Source organism: Lissotriton helveticus, chromosome 8 (genome assembly GCF_964261635.1).
Source record: "Lissotriton helveticus chromosome 8, aLisHel1.1, whole genome shotgun sequence".
NCBI classification, from domain to species: Eukaryota; Metazoa; Chordata; class Amphibia; order Caudata; family Salamandridae; genus Lissotriton; species Lissotriton helveticus.
The window spans coordinates 61859574-61880172 of NC_136069.1; the positions used below are offsets into that span (position 1 = coordinate 61859574).

Here is a 20599-nt window from a genome sequence, read left to right on the forward strand (position 1 = left end):
GGTTTAAATTTTTAATCCACATGAATCTCTGCATATAGTTCAATTGTACTTATTCGCATGTCTTGTAAAGCGCTCTGATACCCTCGGGACTAGCCAGCGCTATATAAAACTCAAAAATAAATACATGAATCAACAAAATGTACAGCTCATTAGTACCATAGTACCAATAAATGAAAGTGTGAGACTCATAGCCAAACTCGGAGGTGAGTAATTGAGCCACTGGGCTTTTCTCCATGTCTTGCTTTTCTCTTGTTGAAACACTAATGCAATTTTGCCTTTAATACCCTATTTTACATATACCTCTGGACTGGCCGGCGTTGAGATAAGACATTCCTGATATTTCGGCTACCTTTGGGCTCAGTTTACTGATATTCTTCTGTGAGGGGCTGAGGGCTTTCTCAGGTAAGGAAGGAAGTCAGGGTAATTACCTGAGAGATAAGCGGATGGCTGATTGCTGCAATGCTCCTGCCAAGTTAAATATGTGTGTTTTACCTGTATTAATAGACAGGTTTCTGGCACCTGTAAGCTTATTCATAACCCCCAGGAGGTGGAGCATATATAATAGTGAAACATTAACTGTGCAGGCTTGAATGCAATGTACAACTTCCTCAATCCTGGTGAAAATGTGAAAATGTACCGCCTCTAGGTAGAAGCTTTGCCATTGATGGAGGACACAACTGGTTGGTGCTGCTATGAGCCTCTTCGGGTGGTCTCTTTTTAATTCTGATGTGGCCGATAACTGCTGTTTCAACATCTGCAGGAACGCCCTGGATCTGTTGACTTTCATCTAGAGATTTCAGCAGCTGGGTGAAAGTCTGTGGCAAAACCAAGAATTGACGTGGAAATTGGATCCGGATTTACTGATTACCTCAAGGTTTCGCAATTTTCCAGGTGATTATTAATAATAATAATGTGATTTATAAAGCGCATGGCTACTCCTTGCAATGTGTCCAAGCGCTAGGGTGCTGACACAGTATAAGAGCGATTCTTAGGTTCAACCCAGTATTTCCCATTTCTCAGGATTCACTATAATCATAGTTAATTCCGCACCCGCAGAAGTAACACCACCCCCAGTGTTGCTGACTCTAGGGCTGCAGAAGAAACACCCAAATATCTGGAACACTTTTAAAGGGCAAACGTCCATTACAACACAGTCATTACAACGACCTACCTTTACAACATGACTATTACAAAGCAACTGCCTTTACAGCGCATGCCATTACATTGCATGTCATTACAACGCATGTCACTACAACGCATGCCATTACAACGTATACCATTACAACGCATGCCATTACAACCCATCATAAGGTAAGTAATGGAGTTTTTTTTTTATATTAGGGTGGGTTTGGGTTTTGGGGTACATGGGATTAGTAATTTTTACCCCTACATTATCCAACACTTTCCCTACTGTTGCACTCACAGGAGTCGGAATAGTAATGTTTACCCTTATACTATCCAACACTTAATACATTTTACCCCTACTCTATCCAACACTTTCCCTACTGTTGCACTCACTGGAGTCGGAATAGTAATTTTAGCCCTACACTATCCAACACTTAATACATTTTATCCCTACACTATCCAGAAATTCCCCTACTGTTGCTCTCATTGGAGTGGGAATAGTAATTTTTGCCCCTACACCATCCAACACTTACCCTACTGTTGCCCTAAAAGTATTATGCGTTGTAATGGTATACATTGTTATGGAATGCGTCGTAATGGTAGTTTTAAAAAATGCATTGTACTTGTAATGGCATGCGTTGTAAAACCTGCAATGTAATGGTAGTTACAACATAAAGACTGCGTTGTAAAAACATGCGTTGTAAATGCATGTGTTGTAACATCATAAATTCCCTTCAAAGATGCACACCACGTCTTAAACAGGGACCTGCATGTGCATCAAGATGAGCGACAGAATGTTTCTATTATTGTTGTGTAAGTCTTTCCAGAGGTCCACGATGCAGCCATAAGTTGACCCATTACTCTGCCCTGGATACTTACTCTAAATGATAAGAACCAGGAAGTAAATCATCCATGGAAGGGGTGTGTGGCAGGCTTGCAATCACAGGGTGGAGATGACAGAAGCTTTGTAGCCTCCTCTAAGGGGCACATATGGATGGTGCTTCAAGAATGACCATTCAGGGCCTCTAGCGCGATTAAGTACCCATAACTTATTAACCAGAGATGATGCAATAATGCACATCTGAAATATTTACAGGCTTTTCATACTTTGTGGGAGGACACCACAATAGATGATCAATTCACTTTTGTTAGGGATGAAATATATCGACTTTTCTTGCTGTTTGGACCTAACTCCCACCACCAAATGCAACGGGTGATGGTTACCAGAAGGCCAATATTCTAGGAGTCACAATCAATTTAGAGACATCTCTCTCACACACATTAATGCAGTTCCCACTACATGTTTTATGGTACTGAGATCACTCAGACAAAGCTTACCCTTCACACCAGCGAACAAACATTCCACAGCAATATCTCCCCTTATTTTATCTCTATTGGACAATGTTCAATGGCTTTCAAGGTTATCTCCTCACCAAACTTCAGGTCTTTCAAAACCTAACCATCGCGTGGTTTGTAAACTCTGCAAATTTGATCAAGTAATGGAAACCGGGCACTCCCTACATTAGCTTCTGAATGAACAACCAATATAGTTTAAGACTTTCTGTACCACCAACAGGATCCTTCAAAGCATGACAAATCTTAAATCAAACAGCTCTTTAAACCCCATACACCATCTTGCTCCCTTCACTCTTCCTATCTCATGTTAGTCTCTGTTCCACCAGCAAAGAAGACATGATTTGGTATCTGCTCCTTTTGTTAAATGGGTTCCAAGCTTTGGGACTCAATCCCGTTAAATATCAGGGCGTTAAAAACCACCCAGTCTTTAGACATGCTTTGAAAATGATCTAGTGTCTGAACATCCAAGACCTTGTCCCCGCTCTCCCTTTTTTAGTTTCCTAGCACCAGGAAACCTTTGGGTGTCCGTTGCACTTCTCTAAATAAACAATAAAAAAAACAGTCTATAGTCCCTCCTTGATTCCACTAAAGCACATTCTCTTATGATTATTATTCATACAGTTTCCATTAGGTCTTCAATGTTCTAATAATATAACATTGTGTCCCATTGTAAGATTTTACTAAAACAGAAGCAGCAGGTCTATAGCCCTTTCTGTATTCGCTTATAAAAGCTGACCTAATAGGGACCATAAAAGACTAGTTTGCTGTCCAAACTAGACAACAGTGCAGTAGTTTTGGTGGGATATTGAGGCCATAGGCTGCCTTGGATAATGAAGAGGCTGATAGTGGTATTTTGTTTGGTAAATGAAGGTGTTTGACAAAAGAAGGCGGCACCATCAAACTGGTCCTATGTCTACTGGCATGCTCAGAGTGGATGTAGATCTTAGTGGCCAGAATTTGGCTGAATCAGCAGTAGTACAACCATATAAAACCTGTCTTGAAAGAGCTCCACTGGTTCCATTAAATGCAAGAATAAAGTAAAAAATGTATTGGACGTGTCACCGAAAAAGTGGTACAAGCTACACAAAGATATTCACCTCTCGTCTGTCTTATCCATGGGGAGAAAGATACATTATCAGATATGGTACGGTTGGCACTACACGCCCCATAGACTGCACCAGTTGCCTAGGTGCTGGAGTGGATGTGGTGGAGTAGGCAATGCTCTTCATATTTGGTGGGGATGCCCAGTAATCAAGCCATTCTGGCAAAGGGTGTCCAGGTTGCTCCGGGAGGTTCTGACATTCCCAGTCTTGATGATGCCTGAGTGGCTACTCCTGGGCCATATACCCCATAACCTACAGAGGATGCCCAGAAATTAATGGCATATGTAACATCAGTGCCTTGGTGTGGCAAAGCTCACCATTGCCCATAACTGGAAGAAACCAGATTGCCCATCATGGATACAATGTCACCAGAGATTATGGAATATCCTCTCCTTGGAATGCTTGACCTGCAATATCCAAGCATTTTACCTGGCCTTCAAAACCAAGTGACAGCCCCTGGTGCAATCCCTCAGTGGAGGGGTCTCTAGCTCTAGTCCATGCTGGAGGGCCCTGGAACTCTTTCATTGATACACCCAAAGTAGGCTTTGGGGGGCAGCCGACCTAGAGGGGTGTGCCTCAGAGTGTTTGGCATTTGGGACAGCCCAGGTTGTCTTTGGGCTGGTTTTTGGTTTGTGGGATTGGGCTGGCTGGTGGCTATTTAGCCAGACATTTTCTTGCAGCAGACACCATTTTGGGCAGAGTGACACGGTAGCCAGTGCGCAGTAGTGGAGACATTTTTAGTTAGTTAGCAATGAAAGTAGGTTATTTGTAAAATGATGGTATTGTGTTTCTATCTAGGAACCTAATTCGATATTTCTATTTTATGCCCTTGTACGGTTATAATAAATAATATCCTTATAAAGGCATAAGAATCATATCCATATTTAGTCGTAGCCCATGCAATCCACATTAAGCAAGGCTACTTCCCCGGACTCCTAGAAAGCACAACGAGTTCTCTAAACAAAACAAACCTCCAGCAACCTGGGAAATCCCCATTGCATTTGTTTTGATTTCGTCCTAGAACTCCTGTGAGCACTGTAAGAACGGCCAGTTCTTAGTGACATCTTTATTGACGTCTTATGTCCAACCTTACGTCAAACCCGGCACCTTTCAGGTATAAATATACCAACGTTGCCTTAAGCAAACACACAGTGGTTTGGAGCAGAGCGGCTATCTACTTGCCCAAGAGCCCAGCTGATGCGAGAGCCCACGGACGTGGCCCCTCTTCTTTGACGCACTGAGAGAGACGCTGTCTTTTCTCCTGCCGAGAAATCCTGCTCCTGTGTTTCCAGATGCCCTCGCGGGTTACTGGGATATCGAGTCCTGAGAGAGAGATACCAGACCTCCTGCTTTCTATTACCCAGGTACGGAGCTGACTAAACCCTTAAAGAGAATTCTTGAGTCAGATTCTTGGCAAAACCAACTTAACTTAAACTGCTACTTACTTACTCCTTCCCACGTATTAGGCTTAGGTCAGGTACACCGGGGTAGGCGTATTTAGAAGCACCAGTTGAGTACGTTAATCAATGTATATATGTATGTATATATTTTATCTATTTTAAAGTATCATATGGCTAAGAAACCATATCAATGCTTTTACAGTATTATTTCATAATACTCCTTTTACTGTACGCACTTTACTTTACACCTTTTATTGAAAACGCCCGTCTCTCTATTCTCTGCAATCTGGTGAAACTAAGTATGCACACTTGACTGAGTGAAATAGCTGTCTATTGTTTTCACACGACTCTAGAGATACACTCTTATTCTGAGGGAGCAAAGTTGTCAAGTTTTATGGTTGTCAGAAGCTAATCCCTTCTTGTCTATCCAGGGAAGTTAAACTCCTCCTTGTTTATTCGAGAAGGTTTCTAGTGACCTCTGAGCTAGCTGGCAAACCTTAAGTCTAATATAGTCAGTAGAGACCTAGATGACCTCAGTCCTCTGCTGTTTATATTATTCCAATGTGCAGAGCCTATTGGGAATATAGGAACTACACTACATGGTGCCCAACGTTTGGTAAGGCGATAAATCTAACGCAAGACGTTAGAGTAACTCAGTCGTGCTTTTTCACACAGACCCCTTTTTCCCGTAAATACTCCAAAAGACGTCTGGAGTGGGTAAGAGGTTAAAATCCGCCGGAACTTAGTAGGAAGAGATTCCTGTGTATAGTTTTTGGTTTAGTAAACGTTGAAGGATACAGTGTTCCAACATATTGTGCACCTAATCTTTGTTTTCTTGAAACTTGATCTGCAACAAAAACCTTTCTGTTAGTAAAAATGACGGAAAGTGACGACGAAAGGGAGGCAGCTAGAATAGCAGCTCAACTCCTAGCAGATGGCACAAGTCTCCGAGACAATGACACGAATGTTATACTCATTCCGGTCAACATAAGAAAAACTATAACTCTTAAACTTATAGAAAATGGACTGACATCACGAGGTGGTACTGTCATATTCGTGGTAGAGGCCCATGAATATCGGCAGGTGGAGGTATTCTATTCATGGATAAACTTTCTAGCAGCAAACGCTGTAACACACGAATTCCACTATTACAAAATAGAGGAACCTCCAGATGTATACACTCCTTTCGAGGATGTTAAAATCCCAATAAATTACCAAGAGCACCTGCTCTGGTTTAAAGGCGCCCTAAAACATCACAATCACATCACCAGGCTCGGTCCACTAGGTGGACCAGGAGCAACGTGGCCGGTTCTAGCCAGCTACACACCACACCCAGACATTAATAAAATGTCAGGCAAAGAACTCTTAGTTAAAATAAATGAATTAACAAAGGCATATAGAGAGTTAGTTCAATTGGCAACAGAGGATATAACTTACCTCCAGAAATTGAAAGAAACAGATATAGCAGAACAACCATTTGAACTTGCCAGAATCATAGAAAAATCCTATGAAGAACTAGGAAGAGATAGTTTGGGTGGTAAACCAGTAAAACCCCAACTAACTGAAAATCCTGAAAAAACCTTTATTAAAAATAATCTAAATACTCCAAAAAAGAGCTGGGATGGAAATAAACAATCCACTCCGAATGAAAATAGATTCCAGTCCAGAGGAAGGTCTCCTCAACGAAGAGAAGAGAAAGATCTCCTGACCGAGGAAACAAGTCTCCCCAAAGGGAGCCCTCTGAGATAAGATACAACCTTAGAAATAGGGATTATTTGAAGAAACCTGATAGATATCAAGATATTGATACACGTCCCTCTCGATCTTTTCAGACTGCCTCGCAGAAATCGGAAAGAAGAGGATGGTCAGAACACAGGGAAGAGAACGTCAAGTCCAAAGACAAGGAACCTGCTCATCTAAATAAAAAATTACAATTTCCAAGAAAGAAGGTAGCCAGTATTAAAATAATTAAACATGCCGAGGATACTGAGGACACAACTGAAAAAACGGAGAGTGGGCCCAGACAATGCTAGACAGCGCAGCAGAAGTGACCATAGCTCGCAAGATCCTGATGAATCTTCTAGAGACAGTGGACACGAATTAATACATTCAGGTGGAAACTGCAAATACCAGAGTTAGCAAACCTCATAAAATATACGAAATAACATTACGTATAGAGGGAGATAAGACTAGGAAAGTAAGGGGTCTATTGTGGGATAACCTTTCCAAAGGCTATGACATCCTTTTAGCTGAAAAAAAACTGGCCACCAGAGTTTGTCAGGGAGTGCCCTCATGGCGAAGAAATGATTATGCCTGCCTTCTCAAATCATATTCCAATTCATAGAAAATATACATATGCAAGAAAATGGGCAGTAGCCCAACCTCCTGCATTATATAAAAATCATGTAGGATGGGATGAGGACTCTCCTCCTCATAAAATCCAGTTAAAATGTCAACCAACTGCACAAAGGCAGTACCCAGTTAAACAAGAAGCTAAACAGCAAGTTAGGGAGATCTTAGATCAACTTGAATACCAAGGGGTGATTGAAACATGCACCTCACAAATGAACAATCCTTTGTTTCCTGTCTCCAAACCAGACGATTCATATCGTCTAGTATTGGACTACAGACACCTTAACTCGTGTTGCAAAACATTTGCAGTGCAAAATTCACACAGTGCAGCACTAATGAATAACATTGTGTGCAAAAAATACAAAACGACATTAGACATTTCTAATGGATTCTTTTGTCAAAACATTGCACCTGAAAGCAGGTATTTGACCGCTTTCTCAATAATGGGGTCACAGAAAACTTCTGTTGACTCCCACAGGGATTCAAGAATAGCCCAGGATTATTCTCAGCAGGGGTAACAGAGTTACTATAAATTTATGATGATGAGGCATTATCTTATGTCGGTGACATCTATCTCACAGACGATGACCTGGAGACTCACTTGAAAAGAGTGAACACCATAATACTTGGGTTTGCAGCTGAGGGTTACAAATTCAACTTTAAAAAGTCACGAATTGCCCATCTAGCAGTCCTATTTTTAGGATATGAATTATCAAGTGAAGGCAAAATCCTAGCAGACAACTTCTTAGAGAAGTGCGCTGTACTCCAAGCACCAAAAACGCTGAAGAACTTACAATCAATACTAGGTTTCCTGAATTTCGGAAGAACATACATTCTAAATTATGCAGAGAGGGTTAAACCTCTCTATGAATTAATAAAACCTGATTTTAAACCAATCAATTGGACTCAGAAACACTTAGAAATTTTGAGATCATTGCAAACAGACATGTTAGCTAAAACAAAATTGCAAACTCGCGAAAACATACGCAACCTTGTAATCCGAGTCATCCCAGTAAAATGTGGATTCACGTACCTGACCTCTAATGAGGGAGAAATGGTACCAATAGCTTACAAATCACATTTGTACAGACAAGCTGAAAAAACATTCAGTCTTACGGAAAATATTGTAAATGAGGTTAAAACTGCTGTAGCAAAAGAAAGAGCCCAAGCCCAAGGGAGAAGGATAACTGTTTTAACAGCAGAATCAGCCTTTGAGGCATTAACAAGCCCACGCAATTTGACTGCTGTGGCATTAGATTCAAAATGGATCGAATGGGAAAATTCTCTTGCTGCAGAAGACGTGAAATACTATTTTGACCCGAAAATGAAAAAACTGAAAGCTCTAACATATGAAAAAGAATATCCTCTGCCAATCGAAATTCTGCCTCTCGAACAGTACACATGTGTAATCTACATGGACAGATTTGCACAACATTACGATGTAGAGAAGAAATCCTAAAACGCTGCGTGCGCGATTGTTAAAGGTCGCTGGTGCCTTGGTAAATTCAGACTAATAGTCACAAAAACTGAATCACTCAGAAAATGCTCTAATCAACGAGCTGAAATAAGATCTTTAAAGATGGCGCTTAAAAATGCTGATCGCGAATTCCCCACACTAATAGTGTGCGATTCGCATTACTGCGTCAAGTCTTACAATAATGACATGCAGAACTGGGTTCAAAACGATTACAAAGATGACACAGGTGCCACAGTAAAGCATAAAAGGCTTTGGGAACAGGTAGTTCTTTTGCAAAAAGAACTACGAAAGACTCACGTGATACATACACCGAGTCATCAGCGTGATGGCATTCACGTTGCAGGGAATTCATTGGCTGACACAGCCACAGCGGAAGCAACTAATCCGGCTTCCGTAGCCACAAAAAAGCGTTCAGAAAAATACATAGACGGGGAAACCATGCTAGCAGTAAAAACATCTTCAAAAGGCGACTGTGCAGCACTACCCGTGAACTATCCACTCAATTATACATATGTGGGCTGGTGGGGGAAGCAAACCGGAATGACAAGCGTGGAGGCCGAATGTAATGGGCTATTTCGTAGCCGGTTTTTATTAATGTACAAGGGTGCAATGGTATGGCACAGGACAACAGAGAGTTCCAAAGGATTGAGGGTTCCGGCACCGAGGTAAGGAGCCCTCCGGGGTTGGTCTTCCAGGGACAGCTGTCGGTCTTGGCTGTAGGCAGGCTGGTCCTTGGGGTTCAACAGCCTCGTCTCCCGGACGGTGGATCCTCGGAGGGGGGGGAAAAGGAGAGAGAAAACAGGGCCGTTAGCTCTGTCGGCGGAACACAAGATAAGGTCCTTGTCCTTCACCCGGGTGTTTGGGTTGAGAACGACTGTGAGGAAAGGGAGGGGAAGGGAAGAGAGGTAAAGATATAGAGTGGACTGGGAATAGGGTGACGTTGGTGTCAGGACGTGAGGGGATATTTATCTACATTCGTGATAGTGCCGCTCTCACACGTATCTACAGTCTATTCACAGTGCACGGTGATTCGTGAGGAGGGGACTAGATTTTACACGGAGGTATTTACAAGTTACTTATGTACAGACACACGGAACGCCTAATTATCTAAACGCACTCGGAACTGGTACTCACTTGGCCCGCCGCAACTCCGTCCATGAGTTGCGGCCGCTCTCCAGCGTCCTCCTCTGGACTCCACCAGTCCTCCGTCCAGACCTCGTCTCCTGGTTCCGGTTCGTCTCTCTTCTCCGGGGGTTCTTCGCACGCCGTCTCCTGCCACGAGTCTTCCTGCTTGAACGCTGTGTTGTGGGTTCTTCCGGCTTTTCTTTGGTCCGCCTCCGGAAAGGGGGAGGGACATCCGGGGTCGCGGGGTTGTACTTCCGCTGCGTCCCGCGTTGGTACTGGTTCCTGTAGGGAAAGAGAAAGGGGTGGAGTCCGGGTTGTTTTGGTAGTCCGGGCGACCGGGGATTGTGGTGGTGATCGGGAGGGGAGACGGGATATCCGTGTTGACGGGGCCGTGTCCCTATCACATCCCCTTCCCCTAGCTGTCTTTCTTGATCGGGTAAGCTGGCATGGATATCGAGAAAGATAGTCAGCGTTGGCTTGGTCCGCGCCCTTCCTGTGGAGAGTCTTGAACCTGAAGGGTTGTAGGGAAAGGAACCAACGAAGGACTCTTTCGTTGTGTCCTTTGTTACGGGCCATCCATTCCAGTGGGGCATGGTCAGTGTACAAAATGAATTCTCTGCCTTCAAGATAGTAGCGGAGGCTGTCTACAGCCCATTTGATGGCGAGGGCCTCCTTCTCCACTACAGCGTAGTTACTCTCCCGGGGAAACAGTTTTCTACTTAGGAAAAGGATGGGCCGTTCGTCCCCATTGCAATCTTTCTGAGAGAGAACTGCTCCCAGCCCCTGCTCGGAAGCGTCCGTCTGGAGTATAAATGGCTTTGAATAGTCTGGGCTGATGAGAACGGGACTGGAAAGTAGGATGTCTTTCAACTGGTGGAAGGCATCCAACAGGGAGGGGTGTGGTTGTCTCAGGGCCTCTTCGGTTTTTATAGTTTTCTTTAACAGATCTGTGAGAGGAGCCGCTATCTGGGAAAACCGGGGAATGAAGCGTCTATAATACCCTAAGAGGCCTAGGAAGGCTCTTAGCTCTTTTTGGGTCTGGGGAAAAGGAATTGAGTGGATAGCGGCGATTTTGTTGTTTTGTGGGCGGATCAGTCCTTCTCCCAACAGGTATCCTAAATATTTCACGGTCTGAGCCGCCAAGGTGGTTTTCAAGGGGTTGATCGTGAACCCATAGGACCCCAGGGAGTGTATTACTTCTCTCAGGTGACATAAGTGCTGCTCCCAATCATCACTATAGATGATTATGTCATCCAGATAGGCCCCGGCGTAAGAAACATGGGGCCGTAATATCAAATTCATAGCCCGCTGAAAGGTGGCTGGGGCCCCGTGAAGCCCAAAGGGCATCACCGTGAATTGGTATAGGCCTTCGGGGGTGGAAAAGGCAGTTTTCTTCTTATCTTCGGGTCGTAAGGGAATCTGCCAATACCCTTTACAGAGGTCTAGCGTACTGATGAATTTGGCCCTACCAATACGCTCAATCATTTCATCAACCCGAGGTAAGGGGTATGTATCGAAGGAGGAGATTTTGTTGATTTCTCTGAAATCGATACAAAAACGGACCGATCCGTCTGGTTTTGGGACTAAAACAATCGGCGAGTTCCAATCGCTACTGGAAGGCTCGATGATCCCCATGTGGAGCATCTGGGCTACCTCATCTCTGATAACAGGTCTACGAGCCTCAGGGAGCCGATAAGGCCGCTGACGGACCGTTTTCCCGGGTTCCGTGATGATGGCATGTTCGACTACTGATGTGAGGCCCGGAGAGGAGGAGAACACCTGTTGTAAGGAGCGAAGGGTGGACCGTAGTTCCTGTTTCCTTTGTTCCCCGAGTTCTGGGTCTACACAGACCTCATAGGGGAGTTCTTGTTCTGTACTGTTATTCAGGAGGACCGGACGGGGTCCCACCCACTCCTTCAGTAGATTTACATGGAAGATTTGTGTGGTTCGACGGACAGGGTCGAGCTCGATTTCATAGGTCACGGGAGTGACCTGTCGTAGGACGGGAAAGGGGCCTTGCCATTGCCCTAACAGTTTGTGATCGGAGGAGGGCATTAAGAGGAGAACCAACTGACCAGGACGAAAGGAACGAGCTTTCGTACCCTTATCGTATTGTTGCTTTTGTTTGGCTTGGGCTGCTACCAGATTCTGGCGTACGATGTCCCTTATTTGCCCCAGGTGGGTTCTGAGGTTTTGTACGTACTCCGGCAAAGGACGGGTACGGTCGGGTTCCGCCTCCCAAGCCTCTTTGGCCATATCCAGGAGGGTCCGAGGGGGCCTGCCATAGAGTAGTTCATAAGGGGAAAAACCCGTGCTGCTTTGGACCTTGCAGCGGATGGCAAAGAGGGCCAGCGGTAGCATTTCCTCCCATCTCTTACTCTCCAAGGCCAGGAGTTTTTTAAGGGTTGTCTTCAGGGTGGCGTTATAGCGCTCCACGAGGCCATCAGTTTGGGGGTGGTAAGCGGACGTTCTGATTTGTTTCACACCTAGTTGGGAGCACACCTGCTTCATGAGGGAGGAGACGAAGGGGGTTCCCTGGTCGGTCAGGATTTCTCTAGGGAAGCCGACCCGAGAAAAGATAGATATTAATGCTTTAGCTATGTTCTGGCTGGTAGGCTGTCGGAGAGGTATGGCTTCAGGGAAACGGGTGGCGTAGTCCACCAGCACTAACGCATACCTACAACCGCTTCGGGATGGGAGCATGGGGCCTATAATATCCATCCCTACCCTACTGAAGGGGATGTCTATCAGAGGAAGAGGTTGTAGAGGGACTCTGGGAGGGCGATACCGGCTGTTCTTTTGACACACGGGGCAGGCCCTACAGTACAGTTTGACTTGCTGGTGGATGCCAGGCCAATAGAATTTTTCTAGGATGGCCTGACTCGTCTTTTCGTCGCTGAAGTGACCCCCGAGCAGATGGCTATGAGCAAGAAACAATACTTTGTCCCGGAAGGGTCCTGGAATAATCAACTGGGACGGTTGTTGGGGTCCCCCTTTTCTGTATAAGAGGCCGTTCTTTTTGTAAAAGTGGGGACCTACATGCAGGGGATCTTCTTGGTCCAGGGCCCTTCCCCAGGCGTCTTGCAGAACAGGGTCTTCTTGCTGAGCAGCCCGAAATTCCTGGTCGATTTCCCAGGGATGTTCTTCCACTCGTGCTGGGAAAGCCGTGGAGTAGTTCCTTTTTTCCTTCTTCTTTTGGGTTTTGGTCTTGGTCATCCGAGTGGGGTGTGTTCCTACTACTGGGGAGCTGTCGGAAAAAGGAGCTTCAGACCACCACTTCTCTAGGCTGGTGGTGGTGTCCTGGAGAAGGCGAGGAAGACCAGGGTAATCGCTGCCCAAGATAACCTGTTCAGGCAGTGAAGGAACAAGCCCGACATTCAGGGTACTTCCAGGGTCCAGGGAGTGTTGTACTCGGACATCAGCCGTTGGGTAAACCTTTGTGTCTCCATGCACACACTGAATGGCCACTGTACCTGTTATTGGCCCTATCGGGTGGGGTATCTCTTGAGGTCTGAGCACACTTTGTCTACATCCCGTGTCTGCAAGGGCCGACACCCGATGACCTTCTATCAGTACTGGGCGATGGAAAGCGGGAGGAGACGGTCCAGAGGATAGACACACATAGTTTCGAGCCATTCCCACCTCCATCGGCTCTTCCTTTTGTGGACAAACCCGAGCAATGTGCCCATAACCACCACAATGGTAGCACTGGGGACCAGGCGGTGGGGGTCTGGACATCACTGGATAAGGGAACAACGGGGGAGGATCAGGTTTCTTGGCCAGAAACGGCCGAGGGCCTCGGGGTTGTCCAGGGGGCTGTGGTCGGTGACCGTGTTCTTCCTTAGGTTTCTGTAAGTCCTGGGCTCGGCTGTACGCGCTGGCAATTTCGATAGCATTGTCTAAGGTCAGACGTGCATGTTGACGGACCCATTTTTGGGTGGCAGGATGGAGGGAAGCCAGAAACTGCTCCAAATATATTTTCGCTAGTATATCTTCTTTAGTAGCGGTCGCGGACTTCAGCCACCGGTCAGCCAAATCTTTAATCCTGAAGGAGAGGGCTCTGGGTGTCTCCTGGGGTCCCTCTTTTGCTTGGCGGAGCCGCACCCGATAGGTCTCATCATCAATGCCTAATCTTTCGAGGATACAGGTCTTGATGTCTGCATAGGGGGTCAGTCCCTGTACGTTAGCCTGTTGGAAGGCTGCCTGTAGTTCGCCAGTCAGTAAAGGACCCAGATAATGACCCCATCGGTCGAGTGGCCAGGCTGCGGCTTGGGCCAGCCGTTCAAAATTGGTAAAAAAGAAATCCGGGTCTTCACCCGGCACATATTTCTGGAGAACCACTGAAGGAAGAGACGTGGTGGGTCGCTGTTGGCCTAATACGTCTGTGAGCTTCCCCAAAGCATGGTCCTGGGCGGTTCCCTGCCCCTTCAAGACGTCATGCAGTTGTCCACGGTCTTCTTCGGCCGTCTTCAAGAACAGCTCCATCATCTTCCCGAGTTGTTCTTGGGAATCCGCTAACTTTTGCACCGCGGCCTCCATGCTTCCGGTAGATCCCACTTCTGACACCACTTGTGGGCTGGTGGGGGAAGCAAACCGGAATGACAAGCGTGGAGGCCGAATGTAATGGGCTATTTCGTAGCCGGTTTTTATTAATGTACAAGGGTGCAATGGTATGGCACAGGACAACAGAGAGTTCCAAAGGATTGAGGGTTCCGGCACCGAGGTAAGGAGCCCTCCGGGGTTGGTCTTCCAGGGACAGCTGTCGGTCTTGGCTGTAGGCAGGCTGGTCCTTGGGGTTCAACAGCCTCGTCTCCCGGACGGTGGATCCTCGGAGGGGGGGGAAAAGGAGAGAGAAAACAGGGCCGTTAGCTCTGTCGGCGGAACACAAGATAAGGTCCTTGTCCTTCACCCGGGTGTTTGGGTTGAGAACGACTGTGAGGAAAGGGAGGGGAAGGGAAGAGAGGTAAAGATATAGAGTGGACTGGGAATAGGGTGACGTTGGTGTCAGGACGTGAGGGGATATTTATCTACATTCGTGATAGTGCCGCTCTCACACGTATCTACAGTCTATTCACAGTGCACGGTGATTCGTGAGGAGGGGACTAGATTTTACACGGAGGTATTTACAAGTTACTTATGTACAGACACACGGAACGCCTAATTATCTAAACGCACTCGGAACTGGTACTCACTTGGCCCGCCGCAACTCCGTCCATGAGTTGCGGCCGCTCTCCAGCGTCCTCCTCTGGACTCCACCAGTCCTCCGTCCAGACCTCGTCTCCTGGTTCCGGTTCGTCTCTCTTCTCCGGGGGTTCTTCGCACGCCGTCTCCTGCCACGAGTCTTCCTGCTTGAACGCTGTGTTGTGGGTTCTTCCGGCTTTTCTTTGGTCCGCCTCCGGAAAGGGGGAGGGACATCCGGGGTCGCGGGGTTGTACTTCCGCTGCGTCCCGCGTTGGTACTGGTTCCTGTAGGGAAAGAGAAAGGGGTGGAGTCCGGGTTGTTTTGGTAGTCCGGGCGACCGGGGATTGTGGTGGTGATCGGGAGGGGAGACGGGATATCCGTGTTGACGGGGCCGTGTCCCTATCACAACATACATAATTGATGCAAACTCCGTTCCTTTTGCTCTAATCCCTGGTGTGGGGGATAGAGTAATTCCAAACACGAACAGGAGAGTCTTTTTAATAGCAGACGCATACATGGGATTGGGTCTAAGGCACCAAGAGATCAAGGAATCTCTGAAAAATTACAATCAGAATACTGGTGGCCGGGGATGAGCCTGCAACATTACAAATTTGCAATGAGCTGTCCAAACTGCAACAGAGATCGCAGTGGCGAACCGACCGGAGTATTGCCAGGACCCTTCTTTTAGATAGCATAAGGCTATCTATACGCAAAAATCTAGCAGGAAAAATGCGTCCCATTAATATTTAAGACTAGATTCACTTAAAATGCAGACACCAGCGCTCGGCTGACGCAAGAACGGTTATAAAAGATTTGCGAGTCCATATCGGCACATACGCAATTGCCATGCTACATTCTGATCAGGGTCCTGCTTTTAGCTCTCTGGCTTATAAGGAGGCCATGACCAGCATGGGCATTGCATTGCGGTACTCTTGTCCCTTCCATCCTAAGGGAAATGCGGTAGTGGAAAGAAAAAACCGGGACATAAAGCAATCTATAACGGCGAGGGTATTAGGTTCGGGTGATGGGTGGGTCCAACATTTAACAAGTGTCCAACATAGTCTTAATAATCTGCCAAGAAATTCTCTAAAAGGTTTCAATCCGTACGAACTATTGTTCGGGACTAGAATGCATATTCAGGACCTTGATAGTCAGACTTCAGTGGTAGAAGAAAAATGCTTTGATATCAAAGATCGTTTGGCTATTTTACAGGACTTAAATGAAACAAGAAAAGGCCTGAGCAACGTAAAGTTAAAAGAGCAGCCAACAGCCACTGAAGATAAACCACCTGTCCCAGCAAGGCCTGTCTCGATTCCAAAGATTGGGGATCTGGTCAGAGAGAAGATCGCGGTGAAGAAGGAATGTGGGCCTTCTTACAGAAAAGCAGTACCTGTCTTAGCTGTCAGCGAAACAAGATCAGTTGTACTACCGCCCCTTGCTGGTAAAAAGGAGAACCGAGTTGTATCCATCGACCTGGTAAAACCACAATCATAAGGCCAATAATAAGTAGTAGGCCCAGTGGACTACCAAGAAATAGCAGAGTACCAAAATTTGCTACAATACAAGAGGTTCAAACTGAGAGACTAATCACATTTGATAAACCTGCAGTAAATAAAAAAGGACTATGCAACAAAGCCATGGAACTTATGCCTCTTGAAACCCAAATTGCAACAGTTCGTCAAGAAACACCTGTCTACAACGATGTAGCCTCAGACTATGCTAATGAAACAAAAAATGCAAAAGCAAATGAAAATTCGAAAGCAATTCCAACAATTGACAGAACTGCATCTGGCTACTTCATCAATTTCGATAACTTTTCTGAAGATCCAAGTGAATCGGAAGAAACGCCAGCAATAAAAACTTTTAAAGACAAAGTAACTAAACTCTTTTATCAACTCAAAGAAACCTACCTGATTTCTCCATGGATTGAATTTTGGATTGTGTTAGGTGTACTTTTCCTCCTGCTTTGGCTCATCATGGTTCTTTGTTTGGGAAAATTCATTGAGGGAAAATACAGTACAATGGACACAGCAAGTCAGAACATCAACTTGGTCCTAAAGCCACACAAGTCATCTCACATCGAGAAAAGAGAACTATCATCAGTGAATGTCACAGCCAATCCAATACCCGGTGGGGTAGCATGGGACAAAACGGATTATGAAATCTATGGACCGGTTGAGCTCTTGAAATATCCATATCAGTTCAAGGTTTCATTAAGTGACTTTGTAAAACCGAATACATTCTCTGATGATTGGGACTTTGAAAGTATTAATGATATGATGTCAGATTTAGTTATGTCAGCAAAATTTACAGAACATGATTATTTTTTTTTTTGTGTAAAACTCTTTATTCGTGACTGTGGCAGGGTGGTATACATTCCTGTACATAATCACATCATGTTACATATCAGTCTTTTCCATTTTCCTTATCAGGTCCTTTACATAACATATCTTTATCAGCATGAATCGTTTTCCACATTCAATCTCGGATTAGTGTCAGTGGTGAGTTCAAAACATCAAACTCGTGGCTCACATAATATGCTAAACCCCAACTGCCCTCTGTCCCCCACCCGCCTCCCTCCCGTCTCCTGGTTGTCTTTTCTCGTACACTCTACATTTCGGTCCAATGTATCTCAAGCTATCCGGAAATAGGTAAAGGTTCTAGGCTCGGTCCGGCCCTTGTGAGTGACACTGATGTTCGTGGTCCCCAGCCGCCCTCCGCTATATGTATGTGTTCACCCCTCCGGGTCTCCCACGCCATCCAGATCCACCTCTTCCAAATCAATCATCATTAAGTCCCAGTCCTGTGCTATGGGGTATTTGCGAAGGCCCTTGTTCTCCTCCTCTCGCAGCGCCGCAGATTCGGCCTTGCCCCATTTCAGCAAGTCAGTCCGCCACATGTCTACCTGCGGGGCCCTGGGCGATTTCCATCGCATAGTGAGCACCCTGATTGCCAGTGCGAGTGCCAGATCCGTGAATTTCAGTTGTGCTTTGCGTGTTTTGGGTCATTTTCTATTCCCGATCAGACAGGGTAACGCCCCCTCAGGGATCTGGAGCGCGGTTATGGAGTGTAGCGTGTGTTTGATCGTCCCCCAGTAAGTATGTAATTTCGGGCATGTCCAAAGCATGTGGAGGATATGTGCTTCATCTTGTCGACATCTCGGGCAGCAATGTGCGGCGGTAGGGAACATCCTATGAAGTCTCTGGGGTGTGAGATATGCTCTATGGAGAATCATGGCCTGTATGAACTGAAACTTAACATTCCTAGACACTCTTCTATGGTGACCCAAAATTATTTTCCACTCCCCATCTGTTATGTTTTCCCCCGAGTCCTCAGTCCAAATCTCCCTAAGTGCGGTGATCGGCGACGTCACATGTTCTCTGATACCAATATACAGCCATTTCACCAGATGTCCCCCCGTGCCCATGTAATGTAGGAGGTGCACTACTTCGTGTTGTTCTGGTTTCGTACGGTGCGGAACCCAGGCCCGCCGCACAAAGTGCGTCACCGAGGCGTGTAGCATGTATAGGCGCGGAGTCGCCCCCGTGGTCTGCACAAACGAGGCGTGATCCAGCATGGTATCATCCCCAAACAAGTCTCTCACCCTGTCCACCCCGGCCTCCGTCCAGGGACGTAGTCTGCGTAACGTTAGGGTCCCCTGTGGTGTCGGGAGTCCCAGTAGGGGTATGTTATCTGCATATGGAGAGGTCCCAGCCGTGTATGACAGTGCTTTCCTCCAGCAAGTCAGAGCCACATGCAGGAGCATAGTAATAACTCCGCAGGTCCGGCACGCCTAGGCCTCCCCGTCTGGTATGTAGTTGCAGTTTTTAAGGCTGATTCGTCTTCTCCCCGAGCCCCATATAAGGGTGATCAGTAACGTATTTAGTGCGGTGAAAATTTGTCGCGGGAGCAGGACCGGCAGGTTTACAAAAAAATTCAGTATGCGGGGGAGCAGGACCATCTTCGAGACCGCCACTCGTCCCATAACTGATAAGGGTAGGGACGTCCAGAAGCCTATACTACTTCGTAAGCCAGTAATGGCCTTCCAGATATTACCGTCAATTTGGGCCTCCGGGTCTCTGTATACATTTATTCCGAGATATTTAAACGTGGTTGGTGCCACTTGGATTTCACAGGCGCCGAACTGTATGTGGGGGGGTTGTTGTCCATCCCGGAAAAAGAACCCTAAAGACTTTCCCGGATTTATAGCCAAGCCAGATATGACCTCGAATCGTCTGAAGATAGACGCCAGGTGTGAATGATCCCCTCCCAAGTTCCGGAGGAACACTAAGATATCGTCGGCATATATAGAGACCATGTGGTTCGTACCCTCCACCGGTATGCCCTCTTCCCCAGCCCTATTGCGGAGCGCAATGGCCAGGGGCTCCAGTGTCAGAACAAACAACAGCGGCGACAGTGGGCAGCCCTGTCTGGTGCCCCGGTGGACTTCGTAACTGTCAGATGTATGTCTGCCCGTGCGCGTTCTAGCGGTCGGGCCCGTGTACAATAGGCGGATCCATTTTATGAGGGGCTCCGGGAAGCCAAAGCGATGCAGGACTTCAAATATGAAGTCCCACGTCAGAGAGTCAAACGCCTGGCGGAGATCTAGGGCTATACAGCCCGCGTGAGGTAAGGTATGAGGGGTAGTCGCCATAAGGGCGTGGAGGCGTCTCGAATTTTGGGAGGTACTTCTCTCCGGGAGGAAGCCACATTGATCAGCATGGATCAAGCCAGGGAGGTGGTGCTGGATCCGCATGGCAATAATCTTACTAAGGATCTTATATTCCGTGGCGAGCATGGATAGGGGCCTATAGTTACCCACCTCTAGGGCGTCCCTACCGGGTTTCGGGACAGAAATCACCAAGGCCTGCATGGTGGTAGCCGGGAGATGGCCAGTCTCGTATGCAGTGTTATATATTTTCTCCAGTACGGGGGCCAGCACGTCAGCATAAGTTTGATAGAACTCCCCTGGCAGGCCGTCCATGCCCGGGGTCCTGCCTCGGTTAAGTGTGTGAATTGCTGTCTTTATTTCGTGCTGTGTGATAGGCCCAGCCAGGGCCGGTTGGATTCCCGGGGCCAACCTTGGGAGCGTGAGCTCGTCCAGGAAGTCCGCCATGTCGTCTCCAGCCCCTACAGGGGGCGGAGCATAGAGGTTCTCCAGGTGAATCTTAAACACCTTGTTAATTCCTAGCTGTGTATGCACTTGTTCGCCTGCTGCGTTTCGGATAGCCGTGATTGTAGGGCTCTCTGGGGCATCCCTGACCAGTCGGGCACGTAAAGCACCAGATCTGTCCGCCTCCGCCTGTTGGCGTTTCAGGTATGTCCTATAGTCCATCACCCTCAGGGTCTCCAGCAATTCAGCGTGCTCATTGTTGCATAATTGCAGATCAGCTTTCCTGTCGGGATCCTGCCCTGCCGCATTTTCAAGGTCTCGCAAGCGCTTTTCTACTTCGCATAATTTATCATGGATTTCCTGTCTA

At 46.7% G+C, this 20599-nt stretch overlaps 1 protein-coding gene across 1 annotated transcript in view; it reads left to right on the forward strand.

Moving 5' to 3' along the window:
* Window positions 1-760: 760 nt before the first annotated feature.
* The window catches only part of CFAP44 (cilia and flagella associated protein 44), a 969845-nt gene continuing 950006 nt past the window's right edge, over window positions 761-20599 (forward strand). Inside the window, exon 1 of the mRNA XM_078656625.1 lies at window positions 761-891. The gene's annotated coding sequence lies outside the window, so the exon portion shown is untranslated. The remainder of the gene's footprint in view (window positions 892-20599) is intronic.